The following is a 12,078-nucleotide window of genomic DNA, read 5'->3' as shown; positions in this document are numbered from 1 at the left end:
TTTGTAGAAAAGTTTTCTAATATTTTTCACAGAAGTGGCCAGGTTAATCTATTATTGAGATTTCACCTCTTTCCTCTTTTTTCCTGCATGACTTAGCAACATCCTTAAATGCTTGCTAAGTTGCTGTCATGGTTTGACACTGGCACAATGCCAGTGCCCTCATGAAAATGTGATCCCTACCTTGAATGCTGTGAAGTGGAATCTAGAATAGAGCAAAGCAGGCCCAAGCTTAATAACTGAAAAAAACTTTATTAAGCTACCACTACAAAAGAAAAGAGAAAACTAAAGAAGGGAAAAAAAAAAACCACACAAAGATCCAAATGAAAACCTTGCAAAACATTCCTCCTCCCCACCACCCAACTCCAACAAACCACAGTGAGACACAATCTGGACCCCAATCAGGTTTCCACCCTCCAAGCAATCGATACTCAGTCCATCGAGGGAACAGAGTCTCTCCTGTGCCACAGACCCCCCAAGAAACACAGCTCCACATCCTGTGTTTCCATGTCACACATGGCACCGCCCGGAGAAAAAAGTTTGCCATGGTGACCCTTCTCCTTTCCATGCACAGTGCTCTCACCACAATGCATGGATGGTCACTGCCTTCAGGATTTTTCCTTTCAAGGATGCCCTGCTAAGAGGGGAGAAAACAACAGTTCAGTTTTTCATTGTTTGGGACCACAGTCCCCCCCCATTTTCCCCTGGGGCTGAGGGCTCAAGAACAGAGATCTTCTTCTCTTCTCTTTCCTTTCCAGGACAGGGGGACGCCACCACAAACCCCCTAACCTTTTCTCTGTTCACTCCACTTTTGTCTTTTTTCTCAGCTGAAGCAGGTCTCTTGACTCACTGGCATCCTCCCAAAACACAGTCCCTCTTGGAGGAGAAGATTGGTTCAGGTTGTGGCTAACATGGAAAAGTCCAGCCAAAAGCCACTCCTTGTCCCCCTCCCATCCAGAATTCCTTCTTCCAACATCCCATCCCAGGGTCCAAGGTGTCCCTCTTCCTCTCTTTCAAACTGAGGAGGGGAAAGGAAAATTCACAAGCTTTCACTTCTCAAGGAAGGGTTAAAAGTCCGAACTCCCAGGATGGCTCGATGCCTGGACATCCAGCAATTCCCACGCACTGGGCACCTTGCAGCAGCTCCCCCCGCTCCTCCTTCCTTGCGGCTTTCTCTCTCCCTCTCGGGAGAGGAACTCTGGGGGGGGAAATGGAGACATCCCAGATTTCTTCCACCCTTCCATCTGCAGGGGCCAGCCCGGTTCCAGTCCTTCCACCACCCTTGGGGCTTTCGGCCTACCTTTCTCAGGCCATGGGGCTTCCCCTCCCCCACCCAGCTCGTGGCTGGGCAGGGGAGAGTTTGCACTGCACGCTGACCGGAACCAAAGAGAGCGAGTTCCCCTGGGAATTCTGCTTTCAACCCCTCTGTGTTCTCAGAGGCGTGTCTACTTTCAATTGGTCAATATCTAAATTGACCTCTTCCTTCCGGGAGAAATTCTCTTTCCATGTCAAACCACGACAGTTGCCTGACCTTCTGTCCAAAGTTGATGCACCCTCTTCTTTCCCCTGAGTTCCCACAAAAGCTCCATGGGCAGTCAGGGCAGTCATTTTCCACACCAGCTCATCTTTTGCCACACTGGGACAGGCTGCTCCTTCCCCCTTAAGATTACTTTCTCAAAATGTGCCCTTTGTTCCTGAACCCCTTTGTTTTTAAGGGCTTTTTCCCTTAAAAATATCGGTACCTGATTTGGTACTCCTCAAGTCAGCATCCTAAATAGGCCAAAGACTGCCCTTCCTAATTCCAGTGTAGAAGTTTTGTTGCTGTCCCTCCTTCTTTCACAGGTCATTGAAAACTTGATTATTTCATGGTCCCTGTGCCCCAGGCAGCCTCTGAGCCCCACATCTGCCACCAGCCCCTCTGTTTGTGAGCAGCAGGAGACAGAGCTTTCCTTGGGAGTGGAGTGTTACAAAAATTGGGTAAAACAGAAAACTCCTTAACACCAGTGCAGCTTTAAGAAGCAGCATTCTTTATTCAGCTGGGTGCACGGGGGATAGCTCCTCCCAAAGCCGAGCATGCTGAGTACAGGAAAGTTTCTGTTCATGTTCTGTATTTTGCACACATATTCATTGATTGTCCTGGACTAAACACACATCTGATAATCATTTTTCCAGAATCATTAACATATTTCCCCTCCCCAATACCCATGCTGTCTTCTGTCCTGGGGATCTTCCCTGGTGGTCTCTGGTGCTTGTGGACCCCAATGTTCCCGTGGGCCTGGCTGAGCTGGCAGGACACTGAGGCTGGTGAACTTCCAGTTCCCCTTCTCCCACAATTGGCATTGTGTGGTTTCCATAGGCCTGGGGAGTTGGAGAACAAGCTCCAGTTGTCAGCTCACCTGGTGGAGACAATTCATCATCTGGTGACATGAGGTCACAGAGTGGACTGTGACATCACAGAGTGGACATCAAGCAACTACAGCATCATTGACTGTCTGTGTGACATCAGATAACAGGCTGTGACATAACAGCAGACTATGATATCACAGAGTGACATCAGAGACCAGCTGTGTGGCATTAGAGATCTGGCTGTGACATCTCAGAGCAGGCTGAGACATCACAGAGGGGCTTTGTGACATCCCAGGAGGGCTCTGTGAGGTCACTGGATTGGTCACTCCGCCCCAGCCCCCCCTCACAGTTTCTCCCAACAAGTCCAATGCTGTTCATGCCCAGCGGGGTCCCTGCCCCCCGGTATGCCCCTGGTCCACCTGGAGCCACAGCCTCCACCCAAGGATGTTCCACAGGATCCACCCCAGAGCCTGACATGGGGACAAGGGGCCAGGGCTGTGTGACCAGGACATCAAGGATGTGGATTATCCAAGTCCCTGTGGCCTGAGTTGAGTTCCCCAGGGCAGGAAAGATGTCTGGCAGCTGGAGCAGGGCTAGGGAAGGGCCTCCAAGGTGGGGCTGGAGCCCTTGGGCTGTGAGCAGAGGCTGAGGGAGCTGGGCTTGTCCAGCCCGGAGCAGGGAAGGCTGAGAGGCTCCTCATCCCAGCCTGGCAGTGCCAGCAAGGAGGAGATGGAGAACACAGAGCCAGGCTCTTCACCAGGGGCCTGGTGGGAGACAAAAGCCAATGGGTGGAAGGGGAAACAGGGAAGATCAGCCAGGACAGGAGAAGATGAAATGAGTCAGATTCGTTTCAGCATTTCCTCAACACCAAAAGCAACCTGACCTCCCTTCTCCATCCACCACTGACAGCTTTGCAAATCAGGAATTGTTTGAGCTCTTTTGCCCCCACTCCAGGATGAGCATCCTGATGCAAGAACTTAACTGTGTTTATATCTATCAGAGAACCATGTAAGTCTAAAATCAGTTTTAGTATGGAAATCACTTGTGGATGGTGGACTCATCAGATGCTGCTGGGATGTTGCACATAGCTCAGGGAAGAGCGTGATTGTTATTAAATTGTGTCCTGTTCTACCATGGTCTGCTGGCCATGAAGAGAAACTTTCTGTGCCTCTGAGTCTCACCAGTTCCTGACTCCCAAAGGACACAAACCTGATGAGTTGTGGTTCCCACTCCAGTGGTGGCACTTGGAGCTCCCTCCATCCCCAGAGCAGAGCTCCCTTGTCCCAGAAAGTCCCTGGCAATGCAGGGATGAAGGAAACAGGACAGGCTGTAGGGATCAGGGGCAGGGCACAGACAGGGATTTTGGGTGGTTGTGAGCCCAGGGCAGGACCCGGCCCTTGGCCTTGGTGAACCTGAACCCATTGTCCTGGGCCCATGGCTCCAGCCTGTCCAGATCCCTCTGCAGAGCTTCCTGCCCTCCAGCACAGCCACACTCCACCCAGCCTGGGCTCACCTGGAACTGACTGAGGGTGCCCTCGATGGCCTTGTTGAGATCAGCAATAAAGAGATTTCACTGACCTGGCCCCAGCCCTGAAGGGTCTTTGTCGCTGTTGAGGCAGGACGGGAATTAAGAGGTTCTGACTCAGAAGGCTGTTGAGAGTAAACTCCGGTTAATTCAAAATGCATTGCTCTTTTATACAGAGCTCTGCAAGGACCAAATCCATTGGTTCTGAAGTGAAAACAACCCACCACCATTGGTGCAGTGTGGAGAGTTTTGTGGATGAATGGCTTCGTGAGAAAGGACATGACTACGTGCAGTTAGTGAAGCAGTAGCTGAAAATTGCACAGTGCAGCAATAGCAGATGTAGCAACAATATCTTATGTCCTTGGGTAAGCTGGTCCCCAACAGTAGAATGGTCAGCAAAAAGATAGATGTAAGGGAAAACAAAGCAAGCTTAGAAAGCGCCAAAGGCAGGGTTGACCTGTTTTTGATACACCAACGATGAGCCTAAGTTTTGTAATATGCATGAGCTTCATTATAACGGGTATAACTACATGTGTGCTTGGAATAAACTGAGACTTGTTGACATTATAGAATGGACTTGTCTCCCGTCATTTTTTCCACAACTGTCTTGGAACCATCTGGCTCTGCTGCTGCCACAGCTGCCAGCTTGTGGTCATCTTGCTCATTTTGCCCCTCTTTGGCCTCTTCTCCAGGAGCAGAGGGAGCTGGGGCAGAAACTGCTGTTCCTTCTGCCATCTGCGGCAAGAGAGAAGCATGAGGGACAGGCTGTTACCTCTCATTTATAACCTCGTTCCTCCTCGCATCCACAAACACCACTTCCAAGGAGAAATCAGTGACTTTGTTAGCGATGGGACTCTAAGTCTCTCCGACCATATTAAAATGGGCTAACTCAACAGAACTCTATTTGATTCACTCTATGAATTTGATAGTCCTCCCTGGCTACCATCAGCAAGCAACGGTGCCTCTGCACAATGCAGCTTTTAGCTCTTGAAAACTCTGAAATGGAAAAGCAGGAGATAGCCAGCACGGACTTTGTTATTGCTGTGGCAGAAAAGGAAAACTCAAACTGGATCAGAATCACATGCAGTGCACGAAAAGGGCAGGAAAGTTTGTGCAGGAGACTCTACTTGCTGGAAAGAGAGAAAATGAGTGGGGCTTCTCCTCCTAGCAAACCAACAATCTACAAGTTGGAAGTGTCCCCTCCTCAGGTGGCTAAAGCACTTGGATGCAGTGAGGCATGTTTGGCAGGGAAACAGCCCTTGTGGTGAGCACTGTCATGTATGGATCTGTGGATCTGAAGGTCCCTCATGAGCCTCCCGTTGTCCAGGCTAAAGCTCCCTCAGCACCTCCTCCTTGGCCTTGCGCTCCACAGCCTTCCCCAGCTCCCGTGTCCTTCTCTGCACACGCTTCAGCCCCTCAAGGACTTTCTGTTTCAGAGGGGCCCACAAGTGGACACAGCACTCCCAGCTATGGCCGCAGAGCTGCCCAGCCCAGGGAGATGGTCACTGCCCTGCTCCTGCAGCCCCACTGCTGCTGACACAGGCCAGGGCATCCTTGGCCTTCTTGGCCACCTGGGCAGTCGCTGGCCCAACTTCAGCTGCTCTTAACCAGCACCCCTGGGTCCTTTTGGCCCACGCAGCTCCCCCACCACAAAGTTGCTCGCTTGACCTCAAATACAGCATCCCCAGTTCCGAGATGTCCTTCTCTTCTCAGCAACACAAAACAGCAGTCAAGGACTTGCAGCTTCCCCCCCACCATAGGCACTAATGACATTCCCAAAGCTGCAGGCGGTTTGCAGCTGTCCCTGCAGGATGGCCCCAGGGCAGAGCCCAGCTGGGCTCCCACTGCAGCCCCTGAAGCTTGGGGCAGACAGTGGTCCCAGAGCTGAGGTTCACGGGGAGCTCCCGGAGCTGTGCCTCGCACTCTGTTGCCGTGTGTCACTATGCAGGCTGGCTTGTACGGGGTGAATGTACCAGCCCTGGTTTGACTGACAGGGGCCTGGCCCTTCATATCTCTCCCAAGGCTGCAGGCATTGCCCAGCCCAGAATCTGAAGGGGCACAGAGATCAGACCAGTGAAATCATCCAGACTGGGTTTTCAAAGGCCCTTTAGAAGAAAGGTCTTGAGAATAAACGTGCTCTGTTTGCCACATGAACATCGGGGTGAGTGGTCTCTTTGGCTCCAACCACTTTCCTCCCCAAGCCAATGTTACCCACTCCCTTACACATTCCCCCCGTGCCTTCCCACTGCCTCATCCTGTCAGGGCTTCCGCAGCCCCTCATCCCTTCGTGGCCCCGTCCCCTCAGGATCTCCCCAGCCCGGCCAACCTGCCCGGCAGCAGCGCCGCAGCCCCACAGGAGCTCCAGAGGAGCCCCACCAAGAGGCACCTGGGAGCCCTCAGCAATCCAGCCAGCAACACACGGGCAGGAGGACACAGATGGCGCTTCCTGCCTGGGACAGGGCTTGTGGCCATCTCCAGGCACCGCTCTCACAGAGATCCCCACAGCTCCAGCCCCTGCCCATCTGCTCTGTGGACAGCACAAAGGCTTCAGCAGAGCCACCAAAGGCCAAGGGGCTTCTGGCCATTTTCCCTGCAACCCTGCATGCCTGGGGAGCTTGCTGAGCCCAGGAACCCTTTTCTCCCTCTTCCCCTAGGCCCTGCAGAGCCTGGGCAGCCAAAGAAAGATCCTGGGAATCTGTCTATTACAACACATCCTATATTTATATGCTAAAGAAAAACAAAAAGAAGGAAAGAACAATCTTGAAGAAATGAAACATTCCTGCTGGCTCGGATGGCCCCAGCAGACAGAGCCTCTGGGATCAGCTCTCTGCAGGGCTCCAGCAGCACCGCCAGCCGAGCCCCGACAGACGAGGCCGTCTCCTCCATGCCCTGCGGAGCCGATCCTGCAGGTTATCAAAGATGGAATATGGAGCTCTCTCTGCTTCCTGGAGGACATACAATGTTTGAATTGCCAGGCTTGCGACGGTAACACTGATGTCATTGGCCATGCCTTCAAGGGCTGAAAGAGAGAGGAACAGAGCCAGGGTCAGTTCCCGCATCTGAGGGGACCTGCGGGGATTCTGTGCCAGGGCCATCCCAGCCGGCTCTGGCCATGGCCAGCAGGGAACAGGGACCAGCTGGATCAGCCCAAAGCTGCTGGCCACGAATCCCCCAGGTGCCCTGAAAGCTCTGTGTGCTCTGCCCACGCCGGCCCTGGTCCGCACAGGGAGCAGAGCCCTCCGCAGCCGGGGCAGGGCTCGCAGCTCCCCTGCCAGCCCTCGCTGGCAGCCCGCTGCCCTCACTCACCCTCACAGATGAGCTGGAGCTCTTCCTTCCTCCCTCTCAGGTGCCGCCCGGCCGTCCCTGGGAACACAGAGCCTGTCAGGCCCAGGGCACAGCTCCCTGCCAGCGGCGCCGCCAGCCCTGTGCCCACACGCCCTCCTGGCCCGGCTTGTGGCTCACCCATGAACCTGACGGCCGCCTCTCGCAGGGGCTCCTGTGGGCTCTGCAGGTAGGGCAGGGCCCGGCGCAGGTGCTCGGCCACGCTGCTGCTGTCCTCTGCCAGCTGGAGAGAGCAGCAGGAGGGAAGGGTTGGCCCCGCAGCCCCCCAGGCCGGGGCTCCATGGGCACCTGGCTGGGGCCGCAGGAGCCTGGAGCAGAGCCCGCGCGGCCTCGGGCTGCAGCAGCGGGCAGGGGCACAGCTGCCAGCCCGCACACCGAGCACCGCGCTCAGGGGCTGCTCCAGGCTGGGGCTGCGGCTTCCCGGCCCTCCTTACCAGGATCTCAATGAACCTCCACAGTTTCTCCTTCTTTACACATTTTTCAAGATGCCTCCTCTTCAGGAACTTGGCCACACAAAGCAGTGTTTCCTGAGAAGCCTGGAGAGCAGCAGAGATGCGGAGATGGCCCCACAGCCCAGGACACAGGACCTGTGTTCCTGTGCCAAAGCTGGAGGAGGCTGCAGCCCACCAGGCGCCAGGGCAGGAGGCAGCCGAGCCCCCTCCCAGGGGAACAGCAGCCGCCCGTGAGTCCTCACCTCTGCCACTCGCTGGTTCTCATCATGGCAGTGGAAAAAGAGTGGCAGCAGGCTCTGCAGCACGTGTGCCTTCAGGGATTCGTTTTCCTTTTCCTGTGGAAGTGTCACCACTGTTTGAAAGAGCAGTAATGAGAGCAGCTGCACCTGGCTATTGTCCTGTATGAAGGGAAGAAAAAAAGACCTCAGCATCGGCTGCATGAGGCTCAGCTTGGTGCAGGCCTGCAAATCCAGAGGGCACAAAGTGTCTGGGCAGCAGCCAGTGGCCGTGTCTGGGGGCAGTGAGCCTTACGTGGTCAAGGAGTGGTAGGAGCACCTTAGCCAGCTGCAGTGCGATGGGGCTGGGTATGAGCATGTCCTTGTCCAAGATGATAAAGTTGAGGAGCATGGCTGTCATGCTAACTATCTCTCCATCCGCATCCCACAGGAGCTCCACAAGACTTTCAGTCAGGCTCCACATTTTTTCTCTCTGTGAGGAACACAAGTTTGTGAAACGCCATCCTGCTGCCGCAGGGCCTAGAGGCCAAAGGGCTGTTCCGAAGCACTTGGGCAGCTGAAGCGGGAGGCAGGAGAGCTGGGAGCTCCTGGCCCAGTACCCAAAGCCCAGCCAAGCCCAAGAGACTGCATTTTGGAGCACAGCCTCAGCCCCTGCCCCCTTCTCACCATCAAGGGATCGTTGATGAGCTGGAGAAGGGCCCTGAGTGCCAGGTGACGCCTCTCCTTGCACTCACTCCGCAGGTGCCTTGACAAGATTTGCAGGACTCTGTTAGCACTGCATGCACTCAAGTTCAGGTACTTGAGGACCTGAAAGGCACAGGGCAGTGACAGGGGACCAGCCGGCAGGAGCCCAGAACTGCACAGGGCTGAGCCCAGGCAGCAGCACAGGGCGTGGGCACCGTCCCAGGCAGCTGCGGCTATGAGAGGGCAGAGAGCTGGGAGGCAGCTGAGCGAGGCAGCGCTGGCCAACAGGCTCACCTCCACAAGGAACGCCAGGGAGGCCAGCTCCCAGCGTGGCTCTTGTGTGCTGAGCAGCTGGAGCAGGTAGTGAGCGATCTCAGCGTACAAGGGGATGGAGACACAGGACATCTCCCTGGCAGGAGACAAAGTAACCAAGACTGTGGGCCAGGGGGACAAACCTCTCCCAGGACTTACTCACAGAGGTCTGGTCTTACCCCAGCATCCTGCAAGGGCCCCTGGGCTATTTGGGAGGCGGCTCCTTGTGGGCACCCGCTTCTCCCAGCCTTTTCCAGTCTGCTTGGCTGTCCCTTGGTGACAAGGCCTTCTGGCCTGTGACCACGGGGACTGTGTGGGGCACCCCAGGAACAGAGCACAAATGTCAGAGGCAGCAGTGTGAAGGGGGTCTCACCTGGCCAGCAGACCCACGGCATAATGGTGGGTGTCAGCACAGAGCAGCGTGTCCCAGCCACACTTGCGTTCCATTGCCACCACCACATCCTCGTGCTGCATTTGGCAGAGCAGGGACTTCAGGGTCCTCACTGCAAACCTGAGTGCAGAGCAAAGCCCGGGTCACACTGGGAGCACTGGCTCCTGCCCAGGGATTTGGCAAGGACAGGAGAACTGGGATGGAGCACCTGTTGGGGCTGATGTCAAGGCCATATTGCTGCTGACATCCCTTCCAGAACGTATCGACCTCCTCTGGCATATCCAGAGTGCTGAAGAACACTTGGAAGAGCAGATGGACAAGTAGGCGGGGGAAATACACGATCACCATACGTGGGACGCAGGGCCGCTGGAGGATCTTCCACATCACCACAGTTGCCTGCAAAGGACAAAGCCCCCCAATACAGCGCTCAGTGCCAAGGTGTCCGTGTGACAGGGCCCGAGCGTGGCAGGGAGAGGCCCAGAGAGACACAGGGGGAGCACCAGGCCTGGTGGCACTGAAGCTGCCCTGAGGCCAGGTTTCAGCCCAGCGCCTGAGGCAGGGAGACGCAGTGGGGGAGGGAGGATGGAGAGGTGGCCTTGGGGCTAGCAGAGGCAGAAACTCACAGCCAGGGCAAAGACATCCGTTTTGTCCCCATCGGAGGTGCACGTGCTGTGCTCTGGCCAGCTCCCCAGCACATCCAGGAGTATCTGCTGCACCAGCTCCGCAGTCCAGGACGGGCACATGATGGTCTTCCACATGGTCAAAGCAGCTCTGCGGGGTTAGGGCTCTGTCTCAGGGGAGTCTAGGACACAGCACTGTGGTCTGGGCAGCAGTGGGGACCTGAGCTGGCTGCCGGCTCTGCAGCCCTGTGGGCCACAAGCAGCCCAGCCCTGTGGGGACAGGCCCTGATGGGCAGTGAGGGATCATGGCAGCAGGCTCAGGCCTAATGTGCCAGGGCTGGCAGAGGGAGCATCCAGAGGGCCCTGGAAATCTCTGTTGGTCAGACACATGGCACAGGCTGTACAGGGCGATGGGTTGGGGTGAGCCCTGAGCCCTCTGGACAGGTGGGCCCCATACCTGTCACAGGATGGGGCCACACGCAGGAGCGTCATTACTACATCAGCGGGCTGGTCTAAGGTGAGGTTCAGCAGGGTCCTGTTCAGCTTGCGCTCAGCAAACTGGTTGGCCTCGAGCCACTGGTGGATGTACCTCACCATGGCAGGCACCTGGAGAAGGCACAGGGAGACTTGGAAAGCTGCCAGAGGGAGGAATGTCCCCAGCTTCCCCAGACAAGTGCTTCTGTTGTCACCACACTGGCATGGCCTCAGAGGCTCACAGGGGACAGCACCAGTGGCTTGGGAGGCCAAGTAATTCCTGGGAGGCTCAAACCCTGGCCACAGGCTGCTTACTTGCTTTGGATTGAAAAACCCCTCCTCTACCAGCATATTCAGCAGGCCAGCACAGGTCTTAGTTTTGAAGATGCGTGAATATGCTGAGGCCTGTGCCCATGGTGGTTTCTTCCTGCCGAATTCTCTTGATGAATTTGCAAACGAGCTGTAGGAGAAGGGCAAGAAGCCATGGAGAGCTCCAGGCGTGCTGCTGGGCTGAGCAGTGCCAGCAGGCCCAGCCCAGGTGGGGATGGCTGCAGGTACCTGCGCTGTTCTGCAGAAGCGGCCATGGGCGGGTTTCTGCTCTTGTGTCTGGTCCAGGGCTGCATCTGGCAAAGAGCGAGCGCAGCCAGGGCTGAGGGGCTGCGGGAGAGGCCAGAGAACACAGCCCAGCCCTGCGGTCCCCAGGCAGGGACAGCCCCGGGATGCCCCAGGTGGATGGAGCATGGCCACTGCGGGGTGTCTGCCCGGGCCCCTCTTCCGTCCTGTCTGTGGGCACGTCCCCATGGGATGGGATGGGATGGGATGGGATGGGATGGGATGGGATGGGATGGGATGGGATGGGATGGGATGGGTTGGGTTGGGATGGGATGGGATGGGGCCAAGCTGGCTGAAGGCACCAGCCCTGAGGCCTGGCTCTGCCACTCACCCTCCTGCGGTGGATGGAACGGCATGACCTCTTCAGTCTCCTGTGCTGCGGCAGCTGCTGCCCCGCCGTATTCCTCCTCCATCCAGGCCAGACTGGGCAAGCTCAGGACTCCCTGCCCCATCTCACTGACCGGATGTCTGGCTACCCTCAGGAGAGATGCCTTGGAAAACTCTGGGGCACCAAGTCCCACGGTCTGCCCTCAAGGGCACCTGCAGAATTGAAGTCTCGGAAGGCCACAGGTCACCGAGTCCTGTGGTCTGGCCTCGAGGTCAGCTGCAGGAACAATGCCTCAGAAAAGCTCCGGGTCGGACAGGAACGAGCGCACTGTGTGGAGGCTCCTCACGGCTCCGCTCTGTCCCGTCCTGTCCCGTCACCTGCTCCGAGCGCTGTGGCGTGCTTTTGCCACTTCCAGCTCCTATGTCACCACGTGTCACAAAGGGCCCTTGGACACCTGGCTCCATTCCATGCTTCATGTGTCACAAAGGGCCCTTGGAAACACTGCCACCTGCCCTGGGGCTGCCCCCTGCCCACCCAAAGTGGCCCAGGTTGGAAGGAATCCCTGGCCCCAAGTGTCTGAGACAGCCCAACAGGATCTTCAGGAATGGCTCAAACCATCAGCAAACGCTGCCCTGCTTTGCGGGCTCAGGGCAGCAGAAGGAGCCCCCAGGGCTGCCAATGCAGCCTCACTGGGAAGGTCACGGGGCCTTCCATGGAAGCTGGCACGGCCTCCTTGGGACACGTCCTGGCCCTTGGCCA

The 12,078-nt window shown here is 56.4% G+C and overlaps 1 long non-coding RNA gene across 1 annotated transcript; it reads right to left on the bottom strand.

Moving 5' to 3' along the window:
- Positions 1-731: 731 nt before the first annotated feature.
- On the bottom strand, positions 732-1,375 carry LOC144248015 (uncharacterized). The gene is made up of 2 exons (XR_013341425.1): positions 1,298-1,375; positions 732-1,015 (listed from the first exon to the last, which is right to left on the bottom strand). It is a non-coding gene; the product is annotated as an uncharacterized LOC144248015 (long non-coding RNA).
- Between the last annotated feature and the right edge of the window lie 10,703 nt (positions 1,376-12,078).

The sequence above is a fragment of the Lonchura striata genome, chromosome 37 (assembly GCF_046129695.1).
Source record: "Lonchura striata isolate bLonStr1 chromosome 37, bLonStr1.mat, whole genome shotgun sequence".
Taxonomy (NCBI): domain Eukaryota; kingdom Metazoa; phylum Chordata; class Aves; order Passeriformes; family Estrildidae; genus Lonchura; species Lonchura striata.
The sequence above is the reverse complement of the archived record's forward strand: the minus strand, read 5'-3'. Positions and strand labels throughout refer to the sequence as shown.